This window comes from Molossus molossus, unplaced genomic scaffold (assembly GCF_014108415.1).
Source record: "Molossus molossus isolate mMolMol1 unplaced genomic scaffold, mMolMol1.p scaffold_m16_p_12, whole genome shotgun sequence".
NCBI classification, from domain to species: domain Eukaryota; kingdom Metazoa; phylum Chordata; class Mammalia; order Chiroptera; family Molossidae; genus Molossus; species Molossus molossus.
The window spans coordinates 11896628-11908086 of NW_023425347.1; the positions used below are offsets into that span (position 1 = coordinate 11896628).

At 43.1% G+C, this 11459-nt stretch overlaps 1 pseudogene; it reads left to right on the forward strand.

Moving 5' to 3' along the window:
• Positions 1 to 7851, forward strand: part of LOC118626200 — a 52804-nt pseudogene extending 44953 nt beyond the window's left edge.
• The last annotated feature ends 3608 nt before the right edge of the window (positions 7852 to 11459 follow it).

Genomic DNA, 11459 nt, shown 5'->3' on the forward strand with positions numbered 1-11459 from the left:
GTCATTTCTGTCCTGCGTCTGTGCAGGGAGGCAGGGAATCAGCAGGCGTGAATGAGCTGGTGTAGGGCTGTGTGGAGCTGGAGAGACAGATGGCGAAGAGGGGGTATGAAAAGCTGCAATACCCAGGGGAGAAACTCACAGACTTGTTACTCCCAGCACAGGAAGAGGAGGTGTGGGAGGGTTGGCACTGTGCCCATGGGTACTGGGTACTGGTTGTGGCCCAAAACTGCAGAGGTGCATGGTTGGGAGTCTGTAGACACTCGCTCTCTGGGTCCAGGTGTCTTGAGGCAAAATAAAGATGGACAAGAAAAAAACTTTTAATATTTTAATAAAAAATTGACATCGTCCTTAGTTAAAGAGAGATGCTGAATATGTATAATCAGAACAAAATACTTTTAAAATAAAACAATCAGCCCTGGCCGCTTTGGCTCAGCGGTTAGAGCGTCAGCCTGTGATCCAGAGAGACCCAGGTTCGGTTCCCACTAAGGGCATGTTCTTTGGTTGCAGTTTGTCCCCAGCCCTGGTTGGGTCGTGCAGGTGGCAACCACTCAATGTGTCCCTTTCACGTGGATGTTTCTCTCTCTCTCTCCCACTCTATCTGAACAAAAAACGAGAAAATGTCCTCAGGTAAGGATTAAAAAAGAACAACAACTATCAGTCCTGGCAAACGTGGCTCAGTTGGTTGGGGGTCGTCCCACGCACTGGAAGGTGGCCTGTTCTATTCCCAGTCAGGGCACGGCAGACTCAGTCCTGCAGGGGGCGCACAGGAGGCAGCCGATGAAAAGTGATGTTTCTTTGTGTCTCTCTCCCTTTCTCTCTCTCTCTAAAAATCTATTTTAAAAAATGAAACAATTGGGGGAAAAAATGTTATTAAAACCTTAGTAAATAACTAGAATATAAAGCCAGAGAAATCTCCCAGAAAACAGAGAAACAAGAGAAGAACAATAAAAGACAAGACAGAGAAACTCAATCTATAAGTTTCCAATCAAATTGCAGGAATTCTTCAGGCTGTATATAGATTAGAAGAAAAGAATATGTATATATACATATATATATATATATAGAGAGAGAGAGAGAATATATTGTCTATATTGCATAAAGTTATATAACTTTATAAGACAATAACTATATATGAAAAATTCCCATACTGAGTGCTGATTCTCCAAATTGAAAATGATCACTGATTGCCCAACATAATAAATTTTAAAAGTCCTACCAAAGTCATGTGTCATAAAATTTCAGAATACCAAGGTTAAAAGGAAAATTCTGAAGGGAACTATATCACAAACAAAAGAATGGGGGATTAAATGCCTTCAGATTTCTCTCTAGCAACATTGGATATTAGAAGACTATGGAGAAATGCTTTCACATTTTTGAAGGAAAATAATTTGTAACCTAAAATTGTGTACTTGTCCAACTACAAATCAAGTAAAAAGTAGGACAAATACATCTTCAGACATGTAAGAACACAAGAAAATTTACCTTTTATTTATTCTTTCTTATTAAGCTGCTAAAGGATATGCTCCAGCAAAGCAAGGGAATAAATCAAGAAATAGGTATCAGATTCAAGAAACAGGCTGTCCAGCACACAGGGCAGAGGAAAGTCCCAAAAGCTGGGAAGGGAAGCCCAGCATGACAGCCAGCTAACAGAGGGCTCCTGAGAGTGAGCTCTAGGCAAAGGCTGTAAGGAATAAAACCAGTTTCAGAATTTTAAAATAGAGATCTTATGTTTATAAGAACGACATTGCAAGAAGGATGTGTTAACCAGCCAAAGGTTACACACCTGTTACTGAACAAATAAAATCTGCTGCCTTCTTTTATGGACAAGCACGTCTAAAAACTGCCCTGGGGTTAGCTAGGCCTCAAGATGTTTGGGCAGCGAGGGTAAAACCCGGTGATCCTCAGCAGGCGAGGAGAAGGCAGAGCCTACAACTAACAGAGAAGTTAAAACATGCTGCAGCGAAGCCTCAACATCATGAACTAATTCAGGTGAGGGGGTGTCCGTTAAAGCCAAAAGTCCGTCATATAACAAAGTAGATTTTCCACATACATATATTAAAAAATTGACAAATCAGTTCATTTAGCTGTTTTTACTTATGTAGATACGTTTGTGTAATTAAAATTATGTATAAAAAGTTTAATTTCACAGAGAAGTTGTCTATATGTGTTACTGTAATTTTAAATTTATACTTAATAGTTCTAGTAAACGCATGTATTCACCGGTCACTGAGAGTAAACGTGGCTCAGCGCACGTGGGAACATGTGTTCTCAGAGTTAGAACTGCTGCAGAAAGTCACACCATGCAACAGCAGAACCAATTACCACCCGGGCTGTGGTGTGATCACACGCTCATCCTTCCCAGAACATTGTTTCCAAGCAGCGACACTGGGATTAAATATGCAGACTGTAGCTGTAGACATGTAATGCTTATTTATGTCAGCGAAATTACTACAGTGTTTTTTTCAACATGTGGCCTATTCGCTAAAATTTGTTAAAAATAATAGTGCATTAATAACAAAAAACAACATGTTAATTTAATTATAAGTAAATCTTGATTTAAAACATTTTAAAACTAACAGGGTATTGATTTTCACATATGACATATCGACTGGAAATTTTATCCGTTAAATTTGAAGTCTGTTCAATTGAGGTCTGCAAAGTCGAGGGTTTACTGTATTTGAAAGGGGTGATGATAAGATACTTCAAAAAGAGGTCATAGTATTTATACAGTAAACTATTTAGGATCTATAACTAGGCACACTGTTTGCCAAGTAAAACCTTTATGATCAATGAAGGGAGGGATCCCGGGGAATTAAACTCCCATGTTGATCACTTTGTTAGTTTGTTAGTTACAGCTTTAATTTCAGAATGCATGGGATCAAGTTCTATTTTATGGATGCTGATTTACTCAATACTCCCCACCCCCAAGAAAAAGATATAGAGAACTGACAACGTTTGAGACCTTGTAAAACAACATTTAAAGGCACTCAACAGATCTGATGAAGCACGTGGAAAGAATTAAAGGTAGGTAACTAGATTATTGTGCCCTTATGGTATAGTTTGATATCAGGTAGCATGATTCCTCCCACTTTGTTCTTCTTCCTTAAGACTTCTGTGGCTCCATATAAACTTTTGAAACATTTGTTCTAGTTCTATGAAATATGCCATTGGTATCTTGATAGGAATTGTGTTGAATCTATAGATTGCTTTGGGTAGTGTGAATATTTTAATGATGTTAATTCTTCCTATCCACTTATTTGTTTCTTCTTCAATTTCTTTCTTTAGTGTCTGATAATTTTCTGAGTACAGGTCTTTTACGTTCTTGGTTAAATGTATTCCTAGGTGGTTGTTTTTTAAGCATTTGTGAATGGGAGTATTTTCTTAGTTTCCATTTTTGTATAAAAATGCCACTGATTTCTGATATTTGTTTTGTTTCCTGCTACTTTACTAAATTCAGTTCTAGTCATTTTTTTAGGGAATCTTTAGGGTTCTCTATATACATTACCATGTCATCTGCAAATAATAACAAATTTACTTTTTTTTTTTTCAATTTGGATGCCTATTTCTTTTTCTTGTCTGATTGCTATGGCTAGGACTTTCAGTACTACATTGAATAAGAGTGATGAAAGTGGCCCGGCTGATATGGCCTAGTGGATTGAGTGTGGTCCCATGGACCAAGAGGTCCTAGGAGGCAGCCGATTGATTATCTCTTTCTCCCTTCCTCTCTCTCTGAAATAATCTATAAAAAAAATATTTTTAAAAAATTGTTTTAAAGAGTGGTGAATAAGACATCCCTGTCTTGTTCCCTATCTTAAGGAAAATGCTTATAGTTTTTGCCCACTGAGTATGATGTTGGTTGTGGGTTAACCCTAACTCTGACCCTAATCCCAACCCTAACCCTACAGCCTGGTACTGGCATAAAAACAGACACATAGATTAATGGAACAGAAAAGAGAGTCCAGAAACAAACCCATAATTTTATGGTCAATTAATATTTGACAAAGGAGGCAAGAACATTGTATGTACAATGGGGTAAACACAGTCTATTCAATAAATGGTGTTGGGAAATTGGGCAGATACATGCCAAAAAAAAAAAAAAATGAAACTAGACCACCTTCTTACACCATACACAAGAATAAACTCAAATGGAATAAAGACTTAAATGTTAGACCCAAAACCATAAAAATCCCAGAAGAAAACATAGGCTGTAAAATCCCAGACATTTCTGATATATCACCTCGGGCAAGGGAAACAACAACAAAAAATAAACAAATGGGACTACATCAAACTAAAAAGTTTTTGCACAGCAAAGAAAACCATCAACAAGATGAAAAAAAACATTGAATGGGAGAACATATTCGCCAATGATACATCTGATAAAGGATTCATATCCAAAATGTATGAAGAACTTATAGAACTCAACACCAAAAAAATCAAACAATCCAATTAAAAATGGACAAAGGACCTGAATAGAAATTTTTTCAAAGAGAATCTACAGATGGCCAGTAGACATATGAAAAGATGCTCAACAGTCACCAATCATCAGAGAAATGTAAATTAAAAGCACAATGGACATCACCTCACACCTGTCAGCATGGCTATCATCAATAAATCACCAAACAATAAGTGTTAGTGAGGATGTAGAGGAAAGGGAACCCTTGTGTTCTGTTGGTGGGAGTACAGATTGACGCAGACACTGTGGAAAGCAGTATGGAGCTTCCTCAAAAAATTTAAAATGGAATTACTTTATGACCCAGAGATTCCACTTCTGAGAATTTATCCAAAGAAACCTGAAACAGCCCTGCCAGTGTGACTCAGTGGTTGAGCATCGACCCAATCACCAAGAGGTCACCAGTTCGATTCCTGGTCAGGGCACATGCCCAGGATGTAGGCCCAATCCCCAGTGGGGGGCATGTAGGAGGCGGCCAATCGATGTTCTTGCTAATCGATGTTTCTATCTCTCTCTCCCTCTCCCTTCCTCTCTCTCTAAAATCAATATAAAAAAATTATTAAAAACAAAACAAAACAAAGAAACCTGAAACATTAATTCAAAAGAATATATGTAGCCCTATGTTTATTGCAGCATTATTTACAACAGTCAAGATTTGGAAGCAGCCGAGTGTCTATCAGTAGATGAGTGGGGGAAAGCTGCGGTACATGTACACCAGGGGTCGGGAACGTCTGGCCTGTGAGCCACTACGACCCTCCAAATCAAGACCAGCTAACATCATACACCTCAGCAAATCAGCCTGACCAAACAGAGCAGGCTAATTTTTAAGCTGATAATTTTGGATGGCCTGTGAATGATGTTATAAATATCCAAATGGTCCTTGGCAGAAAAAGGGTTCCCCACCCCTGATTTACACAATGGAATGCTACTTGGCCATAAAAAGAAATAAATCTTACCTTTTGCCGTAGCATGGATGGACCCAGAAAACATCATGATAAGTGAAATAAGCCAGTTAGAGAAAGACAAGTACAATATGATTTCATTTATATGTGTAATATAATGAACAAAATGGACAGACAAGCAAAACAGAGACATAGAGAGTAGTCTGCTAGCTGTGGGGGGTGGGGTGGGGGCTGGGGTGGGGAGGGGAGGGACTGATCAGAAAAGAAAAACTGATGCCCTGGCCGGTTTGGCTCAGCGGTTAGAGCGTCGGCCTGCGGTCTGGAGAGACCCGGGTTCGGTTCCCGCTAAGGGCGCGTACCTCGGTTGCAGTTTGTCCCTGGCCCTGGTTGGTCGTGCGGGTGGCAGCCACTCGATGTGTCCCTTTCACATCGATGTTTCTCTCTCTCTCTCTTCCTCTCTCTCCCTCCCGCTCTGTCTGTACAAAAAATGGAAAAATGTCCTCGAATGAGGATAAAAAAAAAAGAAAAGAAAAACTGATGAACATGGGCAACAGTGTGGTGGTTGCCAGGAGGAGGGGTGGGGGTCATGGAGGAGGGTAAAGGGGGGATAAATGGTGATGGAAGGAGACTTGACTTGGGGTGGTAAACACGCAATATAGTCTACAGATGATGTGTTGTGAATTGTACACCTGAAACTGCATAATTTTGTTAACCCATGTTATTCCAATAAATTCAATGAAAAGGAAAAAAATTAAGCTTATTTTGATTTTTTGAATTTTTAAACTGATATTTGACAGTTAAATTCAGTAAAAACAAACTTGTTCAGTAAGGAAAACATAATCATAATTCATAACTCCCTACTTGGGGGAATTTTTTTTTTTTTTTTTTTTTTGGTATGTGCTCCTAGCGGAAACCGAACCCGGGTCTCTCTGGTCCACAGGTCACACTCCAACTGCTTAGCCAAACCGGCCAGGGCTGGGGAATTTTTATATAACAATATTTATGTTGTATAATAATATGGGCATCACACTAACTAATAATATAAACAATATATTGTATGGGGATGGGGTAGAAGTAAATGGTATCAAACTGTAACACAAGAACTGTTTACAAAAGTTGGACAGAGTTGAGGAAAACAAAGATAGGGAGACACCAGCACTAATAATAGCAGGGAGTCACCGCCCCCGCCAGGCCTGGGGGCTCAGGCTGAGGGGAGATCATCAGAACTCAGACAGCAGCTGTCAAGACAAGGCTGTGGGTCAGAAGAGGAGGAGGGTCTTATCCAGGAGGATAAACACCCCTCCCCCTGGTCCCCGTTCCCATCCAGCCTCCTGCCAATGCCTCCATTAACTAGACCCAACTGCATCGCAAAGGTCGGCTCCCAGGGACTGTCCAGGGCAAGAAGAGTACTCTAGAAGGGACAGACCGGTAGTGTCCAGCATAGAGAGCTAAACTTTCATGACTAAAAATAAAAAAGGATCTCTAAAATTAACACATCAAAAATAGCACCATTAGCCTATTACTTGGAGCTGAACTGGCCAACATTTGAAGGCGGTTGCCTCTGGAAAGCAGAAAGAATTTAGAGAATGTACACACTGTTTTTCATGAAGTTGAAAACTACCAGAATTTCAAAATACTTGTTTTTATTACTTGATTAGGAATAAATATTAATAAAATATTGTAAAATGTTGAAAATCAACACAAAAACAGGCATAAGGGGGAGGAAGCCCAACGTGCCAGCTTTGTCATTCGCGTCCAGCTGTGGGACCATAGGTAAGTCCGGTCAACGATCTGGGCCTCAATTTTCTCAGCTGTGAAGCAAAAGTAACACTCCTACTTCAGAGGGAGGTTAAAAGACTCGAATGAGATGATGTATATGAAGCATCAGTCAGAATGAGCCCTCAGCCGGTGAGAAAGGGGTACACAGAGATAAAAAGAGAGGCAGAGAGAATCTTAGTCACCAAAAGACAGTGAGCATCTTTAGAATTGCGTTCTCTTTTTCACAGCTTCTCTCGAAGCCTCCGCCGGCTCATGGCAAATGCTCTGTGAGCCGTCATCGGGTGGAAGAGAAGTACTCCAACACCACACTGCGAGCGTGCTGCTGCCTCTGCCTGGATGTGAGGGAACAGGACAAATTCAAGGGCCTTGTGGTTTGCTTCTTAAGGTTTTATCTTGACCTTGACCTTGCAGTCAGCCTCACTCTCCTGGTCTTTCTAGCTTACCTGCCTGCAGCCCACCTGCCTGCCTGCAGCCTTCACTTACCTCCCTGCACCCAGGCTCCATCACAATCCTAATTTGTACATGGAGCATCTTGGACCCATACTCCCTCCCTGAGGTCTTCTCCCCCCACCTAAATACCAGGTTCTCTGCCCTCGTCCCCTCAGAGCCTCTTCTGTGATCATTGTGAACCAAGTAGAACTAGACCTTGCCCGCAAGAAGGTCCACGAGAAAGGCTCTGTTGATGATGCTCTGGCTACAGCTTCACAGCAGGAAACGTAAGCCGGCGATGCTTTTCCAGCACAGCGACGGCAGGATTGAAGAACCACAGGTCACAAGGAATAAAAGAATCATTCTATATGGCAGTGGCTTCTCCTTGTTAATGGCCATCTCCCGTTTGCAGCCATGGGTCCAGGGGCATCCATGCAGTCTGACTAAGGCCTGCCTCTCGGAAGGATCTCTTTCCCTGGTGAGATGTTGCCGGAGGAGGAGGCCCTCTGCCAAGAGATTCCACGGTATGCAAGTCAACTGACCCTCGAGCTGGAAAGCCGTCTTTGACTAGAAGGTGTGAAGTTGCTGACACACTGAAGATGGCAGAGGAGCAAAACAGAAAGAGCCAGAGCCTCGGTGATATCACTAAGCCGCAGAACCAACCCTGGGCCCAGCCTGATGGTCTAAGCTGAGAGTGACTGAATTTTTCTGTTGCTTGCAGCAAAACCAGTCATAAATGATGCAGTGTGTAAGCCGTTACCACAGCTATGAGAGTCCGTGTCTGTCTGTCTGATATTGTCTTGAGAGGGCATGGATGTTCTTTGTTCAAAACTCACCTCTAAACTGGTACTTGGGATGTAACTGCAATGACAGCCATAATGTCTGTGGATGGAACCAAACAACTTTTATCCCCACCCCCACCCCAAAAAAAACAACTGAGGCTGTCATGCCTCACATCCACAGTCCAGGACTGCGTGTCTTGATAGACCACAGGGGCGATACAGCTTGCCTTCCCCCCAGGACTGATAGACCTGGTGCCACACTAAATTCTGCAACTGTGAGTCACTTTGCTTTTTATGACACTTCGAAAGAGACTTTCTCTGCTGTCTGGAAAGAAAGGAACAGGTCTCTTACCTGCCACAATGCCAACAGACACTACAGAGGTGGGAACCACCAATGATCTCTTTTGGGGGGAAGCAGAAACCTTCCCAGGTATCATCCTTGGCCTCTGTCTTTGAAGGAGATGCTGCCTGCATTCCATCTTTATAAGAATGGTGGTGCCCTAGGGGGCTCTAAAAGGTTTGCAGCATGCTTTGGAATTATTGATTTTCTTCATAATGGATGGATGAGGGAATTCCTCTTGAGTGCTCTCTCTGTTTTCCAGAGGAAGAGAAAGTGTGAAATAATACAGTCAACTCTCCAAGGATAAAGGAGGCAGGTTCTCAAATGCTAGGAGGCTCAGAGTCACCCAGAGAGTGTTTAAAATGCAGATTTCCGGGCCTGAGCCCAAGAATTTCCTTCAGAAATAAATCCCATATATCATTCAACAGAAGGTCATCAGACCCTTTGAAAAATGGTTATAATAATTGAAATCCATAGATTATCCAAAAAGTTTTACTTCGGGCAATGATCTTAACCTCATCCCCTTTCTCCTTCCTTCTGTGTTGTAATTCCATCCCTCAACCCTCTCCTTCGCCCTCCCAGATCCTTCGCCCTCCCGCTCCCTCAAGCCCCTGCACCACTTCCATCTCTAAATCTCGTACCAGAATGACTAGAATGTAGTGATGTGACCCTAGTGATGAGAACTGTTTCAACATGTCAGACTGCATGCCTCCAAAGGTCTCTATGAAGTATGTTTTCTTCCTTAGACAAGCTAAACAGACATCTGCTGAGCATCTGCCAGGGGCTAGGAAACCAGTGGTACCTTGATCGTCTCTACTCTCCCAGCCCCACTTCTGGTTCTGTTGCTTTCATTTACTTTCACCATTTTAATGCCAGTCCTTGGGAGCACTGTACATCCCTTCCCCTCCCAGTCATTATCCAAACCCAAGCCAACATACACGTCTTTCTCCACTCCTTCTACACTGTTGCCTCTGTCATTAGTCCAGTCCCAAAGATCCAGATATCTCTCTCTCTCTCTCTCTCTCTCTCTCTCTCTCTCTCTCTCTGTCGTCCAAAGTCTCTACGCCAAGCATCTGCCCCACAGGCATCTCAAACTCAACACACCAAACACAACTCACCTGTCACCAGCGGCTCCCCGCACGTTCCTGTTTCTGACGTACCTATTTCCCCAGCTCAAGACCTTGGTGTGATCCTTCATATTCTTCTTTGCCCCCATATTCAGTCCTTCACCAAATTTTACTCACATCTTTTGTTTCTTTCTGTCTGTCCTTTTCATTCATAACACAGTCTTTTTGTTTTTGTCTTGACTTCAGTCCTATTCAAGGCTCTTTGGTTGGCAGAAAGAGATGACCAGTCAACCTGAGGGGATTATTGAAAGGCCCAAGGGCCTCTCACTGTAACAAAAACGGAAGAGCAGCCGGCCTGGGAATGAGGCCAGACCTGGGAAGGCCTCGGGGCAGGTCCCTGCTGCCGCCAGCTTCTTCCCCCTCCGGGGCCATCTGCTCTTCCACCTGAATTTCTTTCTGTAGATTTGTCCCATTCTCCTGCTTTTGTCCACTGGGTTGTTTCTGTCCTGCAGTGATAATCCCACCCCTCACATGCTTTTGAGTCTAAACAGTCTCTGTCACTCAGTTCACACTCTGGAGAGAGAGGGTTGATGGAGCACTGGCCAGCCCCCGATTGGACCAGCCTCCCCAGGAGCCCAGTCTGGGGGCCAGCATCTGGATCAGGTCAGGAAAACCGTGGGTGTTGACATAGATCCCTTGGGGTGCTCCTGCAGCAGCATCTACTGACGGACCACTCCTCGCCAAAGGTGCTGTCTAGGATGTACCTCACAAAAAAGGGAGGCCTATTTGGGGTCCAATACGGGCTTTCACTGTAAAATTATTAATATTTGTATGTGATTCATGATTTACTTCTGGGGCAGATTCCAACAGAAGAGTCTGAAACATTTGAGCGACACAGCACATTGGAAGAAGAGCCCTGCTTTTCAAGTGACCACTTCAGAGGACGATGCCCAGGTGGAAACATACGTCCTGGCATGTTTCTTTTCTACATATTGTGGTTCTCTGATGTGGTCACACCTCATAAATGGGCGTGTTTGGTGGTAACCATCTCTATGTTCTCTGCTCAACCGTGGTGGACTGGCTAACGACCACCTAAGGGGCTCAAAATCAGGCGGAAAGATTGGGAGATATAGAAACATCTGATGGCCCTGGCCAGTTTGGTTCAGCAGTTGGAGCATCGGCCCGCGGACCTCAGAGACCTCGGTTCGGTTCCTGCTAAGGACACGTACCTTGGTTGCAGTTTGTGTGGGTGGCGGCCAGTCGGTGTGTCTCTTTCACATCGATGTTTCTCTCTCTTTCTCCCTCTCTCCCTCCCGCTCTGTCTGAAGATGAATGCAAAAATGTCCTCGGGTGAGGATAAGAAAAAAAAAGAAATATCTGATGAACCACTAAACTTCCTGTTAAATTAAAATAAATATTCTTCTGAGAGAAGCCACTTGTCATCACGTGCAGCTAAAAAGCATGCTAAATGCCACAAACACAGAAGCAACCTTAGTCCTTTTATAACCAGAGATCAGGGTGAGGCCACGGGATACGTTCCGGGATGTCCAGGGGGAAATGAGAGTAAGCAGAAATGGGAAGGACATCAGGGACCCTCACTGTTATGTGCTGAGCCCCACAGTGCTGCACCAGGCACGATTCTGAGCTCTGGATGTGTCCATATTCCCTTCAGACCTCCTGTCTCACAGGGACGCTGATATAGGGGGTCTT